This window comes from Suricata suricatta, chromosome 3 (genome assembly GCF_006229205.1).
Source record: "Suricata suricatta isolate VVHF042 chromosome 3, meerkat_22Aug2017_6uvM2_HiC, whole genome shotgun sequence".
Lineage (NCBI taxonomy): Eukaryota > Metazoa > Chordata > Mammalia > Carnivora > Herpestidae > Suricata > Suricata suricatta.
In genome coordinates, this window is record NC_043702.1 from 170,054,332 (window position 1) to 170,066,379 (window position 12,048).

Here is a 12,048-nt window from a genome sequence, read left to right on the forward strand (position 1 = left end):
GTCTGTCTTGTCTGTCCTCTTTCTTATATATGTTGCGCCGACACCAACCCCCTACTCGGGACCTTTCGACTGGGGTGCGTGGGCTGGTCCCCCGCACAAAAGTTATGTTCAGGTGCCACACAAATATTAATAATGATCACTTCTGCCCGTCTGAAATGGGAGAAAAGGATTTTAAAAAATGAAATGGCACAGACCTCAGTGATACAACACAGCGGGACGTAAGCTCCCTGTTTGGAAGATTTCTCTCCACTCCCTTTCTTCAAGCTCAGGGAAGGGTCACAGAAGACAGTCCAGGGGCGCCCACAGCCCAGCCCTTACAACCACACGTGTCAGGAGGGGCCATTCAGTCAACCTGCTCAATGACGAGGCCAGTACGGGGGGCTCCCTGGCCAGTGTCCGCTCCTCATCTGCAACCCCCAGGGACACATGGGGCCTGGAGAAGGTGGGGTGACAGATTAGCCCCAGCTCCCTCCTCTGATTCTCACAGTCCGTGCTCCAGCCAGGCAAGGACTTCCCAACACTTGTACTCTGTGCTTGTCCTCTTGGGAAATCGTGTCTCTAAGGCTTTCCCTTTGCACGGAGCCCTTCACATGGACAACACGGGCAACCACTCTGTCCCTCCGGGGCCTCATCCTCAGCCTTGTACTGCCCAGCCTCACAAACTCTCCTGTCAACCTCCTTGCTCAGCTGGCCCCTGCCGTTGGTGATGGTGATCTCATTAGCCTTCCCTGTGCTCCTGCTGGTGGCCGCACTCCCAGGGTGCCATTAGCACCGATGTCAAAGTTCACCCTGATCCGGGGGTGGGGGGGACTCCACATGGAACTGCCACTGAGCTCACAATGCCTCAGTAGGTGGTTGTCTCTGGTCATGGCCCTTTCACCCTCCTTCCTGGGTCAGAGTTAGAGTTGGGAGCCATTTGTGAACTCCCTAAGTTGAGAATACTCCTTGTAAGGTTGAGGCAGGTTTTGCACGGCCTCCTGCTGTCAGATGGTGACTGATGTCTACCCCCCCCAAATTATTTTTTGAGCACCATCCTCCCAAGGCACCTTGCTGATTGGCATTGGCAGTTACTTGTCCCCTTATTCTAAACTATGCTAATTGCACCTTGTGAAGGAACTTATAGGAATTTCTTTTGTGATTATGGGAGCAAACATTACATTTCCTGAGAAACCTGTTTTATGTCCCCTCAAGAAAACAGGCTACTGACCCCTGCTCACAAAGAACTATCTTTTGCCTTTGCTATACTAAAAATACTGTCTTGTATTTAGATGCTAAAGATATTTTCCTTCCCCCATATGATAAGCATCTAAATCACCTCTATCAATCACTATTGATAAAGATTATGCATTAATCTTCTACCAATCTATGTTCTGAGAAATTTTTACATGCCAAAGAAATTTGTCATGAGAAATCATTGTCTAAGGCAAATGCCACTTCTGTGCTGGCCCTATACATTTTTTACCATAAATAAAGCTGACTCTCCGGTCAGTACAGAGATGCCTGCCTGGTGATCAGAAAGAAACTCGTGGCTCTCTCATTCCCTCCTCCTTTCACCGACACCGTCCATCCTTCAGGGAGCTCTGGACCTGCAGGAGCTGGACTCTGGCAGGTTAGGCTGGTGGTTTGAGTCGGTGGTCAAAGTCTGGTCTGTTTGGTAGGGATGGTGGGACTCCTCTGGAGCAGTGTGGTCCTCACCCACCTGCTGTCTCCAGCCCCAGGGACAGGGTAGCCGTGTCCAGCAGCAGGAGACCCTCACTGTCTCCCACGTGTCCCCTATCAGCACAGCAGCCCCAAAGCCACAGCCTCAAGGCCTTGATGCTCTTGTTCACCAGGGAGGTCCTGGAGCGGCGTCTGTCCCTTGCGGGTGCGGGTGGATCTGCCCACCAGGGCACAGTCACCCACCCGGCCTTGGCCTTCCTGTCCCAGGGGCTGCGGCGAAGATCCAAGCACATCCCCCCAAACCAGCCTAGAGGGTCGGACCGGAGAAGCCAGCGCTCTCAAACAAGGAACACTCTCCAGAGCGGCCTGGGCACGGGAGGTCAGGGTGCACGCGGTGCTCCCACAGGCCCAAACCCCTTCACGGAGCGGCTCACCAGCCTGTGGTCCGAGTCCTGTCCGCCCAGCCTCGAGGACACCAGCGGCGATAGTGAGACGCATACGGTGGAAGGTGCCCCCACCCAGGTCCAAAATGAGCGCATTTTGCTTCCTGGTGCCCTTCGGGGTCAGCCGGCCAGGGATGGTGGCCCCCGTGGGCTTGTTGATGGTCTGAAGGCCGTGGCGCCCCGCGATGGCACCGGCGTCCTTGGTGGCCCGGCGCTGCGGGTCCTTAGGGTCGGCAGGCACGGAGATCAATCTCCTGCACCTGACCCAGCACCGTGGACCGGACCTTCCCGGGGTCGGAGGCCATGTCCTGCCCGCGGTGGAACACGCGCGCCCAGGCCTTGCCGCCCTCGCTTGGCCTCCTGGAAGGGCCAGTGCTTGGGTCCGCCAGCGCCGCCGCGTCCTCGAACCCGCGCGCGTCGTGACCAACCCGGTGGTGGGAAGGCGCTTAGCCACTCGCGCACCAGCCGCGCGCGGTCGCGAAGGCCAGCTGGCCGGACGCGGGGTGCGTGCCCGAGTCGCGGGCGACGACCGCCACCCGGCCTCACGGCAGGACGCCAACCCACGAGCACGTGGTCGGTGCCCACGGCCACTTCGCTGGTGTGGCCGTGGCTTCAAATCGCGCCCCCGGGACCCGTTGGACGCCTGAGCCTGAACGCCTTGGGGCGGCTTGGAGAAGCCTCCACGAGCCCGTCCATCCCCCCGCCACCGTGCCGCCGGCCGGTTCCCCACTCCCGGCTCGCGTGCAGGGAAAGTTCCAGCTCCTCCCCGCCGGCCCGACGCGCGATCCGAAGCCCTTGAGGGTCGCAACTTCCCCATAAGGATAAATGCTCCCTCCGGATGGTTGATGAGCCGGGAGAGCCGAAAGCGTGTCATCATCCTGCCAGCAGAACCTCAGGGTCAGGACTTTAAATAGCGTTGGTTGTTGTTGTTCTTTTTTGAATCCTAACAGTTTCCTGTCTTGCAACATAAAGGCAATATTTTCGAAATGGTGACTCGGCGAGGGCCTGAGTCACATCGAAGAAAGGAGCGAGGATGGAGATGATGTTAAGAGATGTTACTAAACTCTTCACCCGTGAGCATTGGTGGTTCAGTGGTAGAATTCTCGCCTGCCACGCGGGAGGCCCGGGTTCGATTCCCGGCCAATGCAACCTGCTTTTTTTTTTTTTTTTTAATTAAGTCTTTCCCTATTCTAGGATTTGCCACATTGAAGTAACCGAAACCAGCCAGCTGAAGCCTGCATTGCTTTGATTTTGTTCCCCTCTTTTATCAAGTCCCTGTCCCCTGAAGGGGGTGGGGCTGGAAGGAGGACGTGCATTAACTGTGGTGGGAATGCCCTGCTCTTGAGTCTGTCCTGGTTGCTTGCTCCCCGAGGCGCATTGCCCCAGAGGCCTGCTGGAAAGACACCGTATGCCAAACGGAGGAGACTTTTCCGAGACGTGAGGGTGGAAATGGAGGAAAGAAAACATGTCCTTGTCATTTGCCCGTCGGGACTGGAACCTGAGCGTCCCAGAGGGCAAGCAGAGAGACTAACTGCTACACTAAAGGAGTGCAGTGTCTCAGGGCATTAAGCTTCAGTCAAGTTGGCTTTTTTGGTAATATATTGTTATTTGCCTGACTCAAAAGAAACCCTTTTTTAAAAAAGAGAAACTGAAAACCTGTGCTCTGTAAGTGCCTATTTTTTCCTCAGGGCTGAGAACCCTGTGGAAAGAAGTCCTTTGGGAGGAGGTGGGAGTCAAGATGCCGGAGTCAGTCCGGGTTTCTTGGTCAACCTTCTCCCCACACAGTGGTGAGAAAGAGCCGGCAAAGAAAGATCGGCTATACTGGGATCCGTCCAGGTGATCGGTCCAGGAAAAAAGGGAAGGTTTGAAGAAGTGTGCAGTGAATGACTTGCACGGTGGAAAAAGCAAATCATCCTCAAAAAGAAGGAAGCTATTCTAGAGCCCTGGAAGAACGAGAAGCTGTCAGCTTTAAATTCATTCATTCTTAGGGTCTAGGCCAGCCAGGTTTGGGTGTCACACTCGGGACATTTGTAGCCTGTCGGGGCCTGCCAAGTTTTCTGTCTGCCTCAGGCAAGGATTATCACTCCGTTGAGTGAGCCAGTAAACAAGATTTGCATCTGGAGGCTGGAGATTGCCATTTCCTGGTCAAAATAACTTTGGCAACTTTCTTGCTGAGCTAGACGTGAGTGGCCAAGGCACAGAAAAGATCAAAACCGTATTCAGTATTAGTTCTCCATCCCCCAAGATTGCTGAGGCAAAGTCGGGGCGCTTCTTTGATATGCATCCGACTCTGTAGCCTGCCTAGGTCAGCTTGCCTTGTCTTCCCCCCTGAAGACTATATAAAGAACAGTTCTTTGAATAAATGCTCTTTCTTTTCGCCTGATCGGAGAACCGTGAGTTCTGTCTTTACTCTTTGCGTCTCCCTCTCCTGCCCCCTTTTTCTCTCCCTCCCTCAGGAGAAGGACCCGCGACGATTCTCCTCTCCGCCCTGCCGGTCGGGGCGGAGGAAACAGGTACCGCCGATCACCGGGACGAGCGGCCCCGCCGTCGGGTTACGACAATTGGCGCCTGAACGCGGGGCTCAGTAAAGTAACGGGACACTGAGGTCGGGTTACGACAGTAGCCAAAGGCCTGCAAGAGGAGGGTCTTCACTTCAGAAGGAAAGGTGGCCTGGCCTGGTATCTGTGTCCTAGCCTGTCTTGTCCAAGTTTCTTTTTTTTTATTTTAATTTTTTTTATGTCTCTATTTTATTTGAGAGACAGAGAGTGAGCGAGGGAGGGGCAAAGAGAGAGGGAGACACAGAATCCAAAACAGGCTCTAGGCTTTGAGCTGTCAGCACAGAGCCTGATGCAGGGCTCAAACCTACAGACTGTGAGATCATGACCTGAGCCGAAGTCAGACGCCCAACTGACTAAGCCACCCAGGTGCCTTTTGTCCAAGTTTCTCCAACATTCTCTCCCAGCCCTCAGCAGCTCAAAACCGCCCCTACCTGCCCCCAAGAGTCCCAGGGATAGGCCTAAAGTAAGCACGTCTGTACTTGGACATGAACCCCACTTTACATCACACAGGTACTCTTCCAAAGTCACTCATTTCTTTGCTTAATTCAGAGTTTCCAATAGAGAGGAGCTTATGTTGCAATGCTATCTTCTCACATGCACTGAAATACATCCATTTGTGTTTAGTAACTTAGCTTGAGTATCTTTAAAAGTAGAACAGATTTTATAAGTGGTAACTAAAGGGGACATCGTGACGTAGGGGGATGCTCGTGATCTAATACTGAGCGCAAAAACCAAGTTGTAGGGGCGCCTGAGTGGCTTGGTCAGTTGAGTGTCCAACTTCAGCTCAGGTCATGATCTCATGGTTTGTGAGTTCAAGCCCTGCATCAGGCTCTGCTCTGACAGCTCAGAGCAGAGCTGGAAGCTTGCTTCAAATTCTGTGTCTCCCCTCCCCCACTCTCTGCCCCTCCCCATAAACATTTTTTAAAAAGCAAGTCGTAAAGGCAAAATGTATCATATGACCTAAAACTGTATATATAAGGGTTTATAACACCAGATGCCTGTATATCCTTGAACAAGTCATTTCACCCATCTGGGTCCCAGCTTCTTCCATTTTGAAAATGAGTGTGGACTACATCGTCCCCCTTCCCACCCTAAAACCCCATTGCTACCACTGCTGCTACACCTTGGGATGAGTGGCCATTTGCCCTAAGGGCCCTGGCGCCCTGGCTCCATTTGACTTTATAGTTTCTCCAGTCTCCCTTTGAGCTTTGAAAGTCTCTGCACAGAAAAAGACGGCTCCATGTCCACTACCAACAGCAGTCCCGTCGGCAAGCAGCAAGTGACTTGATACCAAGGTGGAAAGATGAATGCAATTGCTGGACCCAGCAGGAGGTGTAGAGGGATGGGGAAAATGAGTTGTTAAGGCAGAACTGTGAAATAAACAGTCAAGTCCCCGGTGGGGAACCTTTGTGAAGTTGCTCAAGCTAGGGGCTAAGGCCACAGTCAACAGCAGTCAGGGAGTCCAGGATGTCTTCAGAGATTCTCTTTATCCCTCTGCCTTCCCAAATAAGGCACTGGGTTGGCATTCCCCAAAGGGTGACCGTGGCCACTTCTGTTCTGAGGGACACTGATAAAAGGTACAGAGGAAAAAAGATTTTGTGGTTACCTAGGTTTGACAAATGTCTTGTAAAATTTAGTTTAAGAGTTCTCTTTGCAATAAGGCTTCTTGGAGCATGTGATGGGCGTTATGAAAATACACAGAGGAACAGTGTATGTCGAATGTCTGCATTGTGTTGACCACAGAGCCCTTTAATCTGAAAAACCTCTCAAGGAGTTATGTCACTGGGGAAAAGCTTTTGGAAAACACTGAACTAGGGAATCCAGACCACATCAACAGACCGTCACTCACCATGTCCTCTGAGCTCAGGACTGGGTGGTACTCACTGGCCAACACTGGTGAGGACAAAAGACCCCAGTGACTAGACAGCCACAACTAACACACAAGATGGATTCCCTCCTGCCAAGGGAAAGAACCTAAAATTTTGAGCAAGCCAAATGACCGCGGGAAACAGAGCCAGTTGCTGTGTTAGAGTAGGTAGTTAGGCTCTAACAGGATACCTGGAGGTCTGCAGTGAGACACTTGTGGCCAGCTGCGGGGGGAGTCGGAGGCCTGTCCCAGAAGCACCCCACAGGAAGCCAGATCAAACCAGACAGGCCCAAGATGGAGGATGCCATGGTAGGAAACCGCTGACCAAGTTAGGAAAAAACGACATTCCCGCCCCAGGAATGAATATTCCACTCTCTAATTAACAAGAGTCAACAAAAGATAGGACCCCCCTCCCCCTCAGGGTGCACAGAGATATCTCTCCCTCTCCTTCTCTCTCTCTTCCTCCTTCTCAAGCTCAAGGGCTCTGATTTCTCTGAAGTGTATTTTCGCTTTAGTAGCTCATTTGCTGTGCTGTGTCTGTCCTTGAATTTCTTGTTGGGACAAGACCAAGAACCTTTGGTGACATTTTTGGGTGGATGCCTTAGGGCCCAGGGTCTCCCCAGCTCACCTGGCAACAGTCTCTCCCCACCCTGCAGTAGAGACAGGAAAGAAATTGGAATATTGACTATAAATATGGAAGAAAAGGGAGCTTTATAGGAAGAATTCTAAAGGGGAAATCAGAGTCTTGTCTTCAGAACCCATTAAAAGGTTGAATAGCAGAGAAAAAACTATAGATGGTTACTTTGCTGCTTTTAGAGAGAACACACAGACACACACACACACACACACACACACACACACACACACACACACACACGAGCCAGTGAATTTGACCCAACAGAGTACAATGACTCCTCCCATATAGTAAGAGAACCTAGGGTTTTTTTGTTTGTTGGTTGGCTGGTCTTTTTTGGTTTTTTGCTTTTGGGGTATTTTGTTTTTTGTTTTGCTATTAAGAAATGAAGTCATTGGCAGGAATGTAAACTGGTGCAGCTGCTCTGGAAAACAGTGTGGAGGTTCCTCAAAAAATTATCAGTAGAACTCCCCTATGACCCAGCAATAGCACTGCTAGGGATTTACCCAAGGGATACAGAAGTGCTGATGCATAGGGGAACATGTACCCCAATGTTCCTAGCAGCAATGTCAACAATAGCCAAATCATGGAAAGAGCCTAAATGTCCATCACCTGACAAATGAATCAAGAAGACGTGGTATATATATATATATATACACACAATGGCGTATTACACGACAATGAGAAAGAATGAAATACGGCCATTTGTAGGAAAGTGGATGGACCTCGAGGGCATCATGCTAAGCGAAATAAGTCAGGTGGAGAAGGACAGATACCATATGTTTGCACTCATAGGTCTAACAGGAGAACAGGAGAAACCTAATGGAGGACCATGGGGAGGGAAGGGGGAAAGAGAGTTGGGGAGAGAGAGGGAAGCAAAACCTGAGAGACTATTGAATACTGAAAAGGAACTGAGGGTAGAAGGGGAAGGGGGAGGGGGAAAAAGAGGTGGTGGTGATGGAGGAGGGCACTTGTGGGGAAGAGCACTGGGTGTTGTATGGGAACCAATTTGACAATAAACTATTTAAAAAAAAAGAAATGAAGTCAGTTGATAAAGAATTGATAAAGAACCTATAAGGATTGGTTGTTCTGGAGGCTTCTGGGACAAGGTGTATAGACGCAGAGTTCCTGCTTGACCAGACAGTTAGAAAGTAAAGGAATTTGCTCTTCAGCCTCAGGTAGAACTTTAAAGGTATACGTGTGCCAAATTTAATGTGTTAAACTTGTGGTGAGCAGGGAAGAGAAATCTGTCCTTTCCAGAAGATCCAGAGCCTTTATGTGCCCATATCTCCTAGTGACTCGTTCTGTTCTAGGTAGATACTAGAACTGTAGCTATCTCAGGTTTGAATTTTTAATAATGCCTCCTATAAGATGTCCAGGCCACCTACCCCCACACGTTTATCAAAACCTATAGAAATTATAGTCAGCATTCCAAGGTCGGGAGTGGCATTTCTGAGGCATCAAAGAGCACTCTAAGCTCTCTATGCAAGATCTATAGTAGTTTGAGATTAAGACAAACTAGGAACAAGAATTGAATACAGGTGGTGTGGTTCATGATCACCATAAGAGACACAATACCTTCCCCCATCTCAGAAAGATGGTCACGAATATTTGGAATTCTCTCTGTGATAGGAGTTGAAATGCCTGAGCATGATTGTTTGTCAATGGAAAGGAGTACCTTTTTTCCCTACTGTATATGTAAAAAAGGGGGGAAGCAATCATAGGACTAGAGTGCTGAAGTCCAACCTTTCATCTGTATAAATGAGGAAACCACAGTCCAGACAAGGGCTGTGAGTTGAGCCAGGGAATCCCTTTCTTCAGTGCTGAAACCTAGGTCCCCTTCTACCTCCCTGTCTCATTCTCTCACCGGCACTTACCACTTGTAAGTTGTCCTGTTCATTTCTCTGTCTCCTTCCATAACTCAAGAGTAATATCACCAGACTGAATTCTCCAGGGCAGAGACCCTAAGAGATACAGAACACTTATTTTTGCTGAATTGCGTAATGGTAGTAAGATGCCCTCTATAACTCCTAGAACAATGTCATTGTTCCTGATTCACTGATTGTTGAATAATACGGTGTCTGTTTAGTTCTCCTAAAGCAAAATCAAACATGCCTGCCCAGTAGGATAATGCCCATGGGATCAACATGGCTGACCATCCATCCATGTTGGCAGCAAAAACGTCTATGGCTAGAAATGTGTGGATTTGAAGGGAAGATTTAAAAATGTGCTCAGGAGAGAGTATCAAGTGTCAAAGAAAGTGAGTTCTTCCAAATAGATCATCAAAAGGACTTGAGACTTTGAGAGCTAGGTTACACATAAATGGAAGAGTGTTCTAGGTAAATATGAAAGGCAATACCAGTTGCTGCTTGCTGACTTCCCATATTTACTGAGGATGTGGAGTAGGTAGGCATCACCAGATAAAGGACTAGGAGAGGAAGAAACAGCTATCCCATTGACCTGATAGGATAAATTTAGGACTGTAATGTGAACCACATATTTAAATTTACATATATAATAGCATATTGAAAAAAATTTTTTAAATTTATTTATTTAGAGAGAGACAGCATGAATGGGGGAGGGGCAGAGAGAGAGGGAGAAGAGAGAGAATCCCAAGAAGGCTCTGCACTGTCAGCACAGAGCTTGACTCTGGAGCTTGAACTCATGAGACCATGAGATCATGATCTAAGCTGAAACCGAGTCAGATGCTTAACTGACTGAGCACCCCCCCCCCCTGCTCAGGAGCCCCTATAAAAGCGCATTTTTAAAAGTGAGAAGTAGGGCGCCTGGTGGCTCAGTCGATTGAGCGTCCAACTTTGCCTCAGGTCATGGTCTCTTGTTGGTGAGTTTGAGACCCGCCCCAAATCGGGCTCTCCACTGACAGCTCAGAGCCTGGAGCCTGCTTCAGATTCTTTGTCTCCCTCTTTCTCTCTCTGCCTCTCCCCTGCTTGTGCTCTGGCTCTCTGTCTCTCAAAACTAAATAAACATTTAAAAAAATAAATAAAAGAAGTACAAAAAATCATCTCTTCCCTAATGGGGATGATCCCTCTAACATTTATGATATTTAAGTATATACTTTTTACAATATTTTTCACAATACATCCAGATTCACAGGGGAACTATAGGTAATGTCAATACTTATTTGCAATAGGTAATCTCAGCAGATGCCTGACATGCAACTCCACTTCCGGTGTGCTGCTCACAGAGAGAAGAGGCGGCCCTCCATCTTCCAGGCTGGGAAACCCTTCTCCTAACTCCTTCACACTCCTCCCACCTCAGTTCTAGCCAGGGCCTTTCATGACCCAACAAGAAGGGAGGTCACGTGACAGCCAAGGACCAATCAGATGCTGTCTTTGAAATTAAACCGAGGGGCAAACGCTTTAGGTAGATTACTGCAGGTATTTAATTGAACCGGTTTATCAAGTCAGAGCACGTTAGGTCATGTAAATCAAGCCAGCTGAGAAAAGGAGAGGGGGAGGAAGGGAAAACGGAAAGGGGAGAGAGTGAGAGAACAAGAGAGAATGAGGGAGTTGGTTGAAATCGAAGAGAAGTAGAGAAAAAAAGCAGACAAGAGTGGTCCTGTCTCCGAATCTTGGCTTCCCAAACACACTTCCGGTTTCACTTTTTCCAGTCTTTGGATATCTTTGATGTTTCCTCTCATCGGTTACAGTCGATCTTTATTTAATCTAGTTCAAGTGGGTTGGTTTTTGGCGGGGGGTGCTTTCTTATAACCAACATTCATCTGTAGTTGAGGACAGTTATTAATACCACAGGGAGAATCACCTTCTCGGCTGGTAGTTTCATCAGAGAAGACGAAGATCCAGAGCGCAGAACATGCCAACCATTAGGGAGGGGTCCAGTGAGGAGAGAGGGCAGCTCAGGGAAGGGTTGGAAGGACACAAATAAAAAGCAACGAACAGGCAATTTTGCTGAGGGCTCATCTCATTCCTTCTGATGATTGGACAGCTATTTTCTTATTAAAAAAAAAGACAAAAACCCAAATAAATAATTTACTTTTATATACTTCTATGCCACAGTTCACCTCCACTATAATCCTTTACTGTGATGTTCTCATCCAACTCCTTATGTGGCCACACTACACACTCCAGAGCCGAGAGGGCAGGAGTCGGGGTCCATTCCATCATAGGTGTGGGGAGCTCGATTCCATTCTTGTTGCCTTAACCGTCAAAGGTTTCCCCGGGGGGTCTATATCACCTTAGCCCCCATGCCACAAAATAAGGAATATGCTTGTTGTTTTAAAATGGGGTTGCTTGATTTTTCAGAAAGTCGTACATCTGTTCTGTAGGGTATTTGAAGAGGGGAGATCCAGGGCCTTCTTCAAAAGGGGGTATTTTTTTTTTTTTTTGAAGCACATATAGGGGCACCTGGGTGGCGTCTGACTTTGGCCATGATCTCATGGTTCTGGGTTTGAGCCCCGCATCCGTCTTTGTGCTGACAGCTCAGAGCCTGGAACCTGTTTCAGATTCTGTGTCTCCCTTTCTCTCTGCCCCTCCACCACTCATGCTGCGTTTCTGTCTGTCTCAAAAAAAGGAAACATTAAAAATATTTTTAAAAGCACATATAGAATGATGTACGCTTTATATATAAAATTTGTATTTTTTTAAGACTAGCATCCATATTGACTGCATATTGTATTAGCAATCCTAATTACATATTGTATTAGTAATCCTACTTACACAGGAAATTGACATCCTATTTCCAAATACGCCCCCATTCTGAGGTCCTGGGAGTTAGCATTTCAATATATGAATTTTGAGGGGACACCATTTAATCCATAATACCCAATATATCCAATATAATGTTAATTCAATACATAATCAGTATAAAAATATACAGATGTTTTACCCTCTTGTTTTCATTTTGAGT

The 12,048-nt window shown here is 48.4% G+C and overlaps 1 non-coding gene across 1 annotated transcript; it reads left to right on the forward strand.

Annotated features, from left to right (window-relative positions):
• Positions 1-3,179: 3,179 nt before the first annotated feature.
• Positions 3,180-3,250, forward strand: TRNAG-GCC. Its single transcript has one exon. It is a non-coding gene; the product is annotated as a tRNA-Gly (tRNA).
• Positions 3,251-12,048: the final 8,798 nt, after the last annotated feature.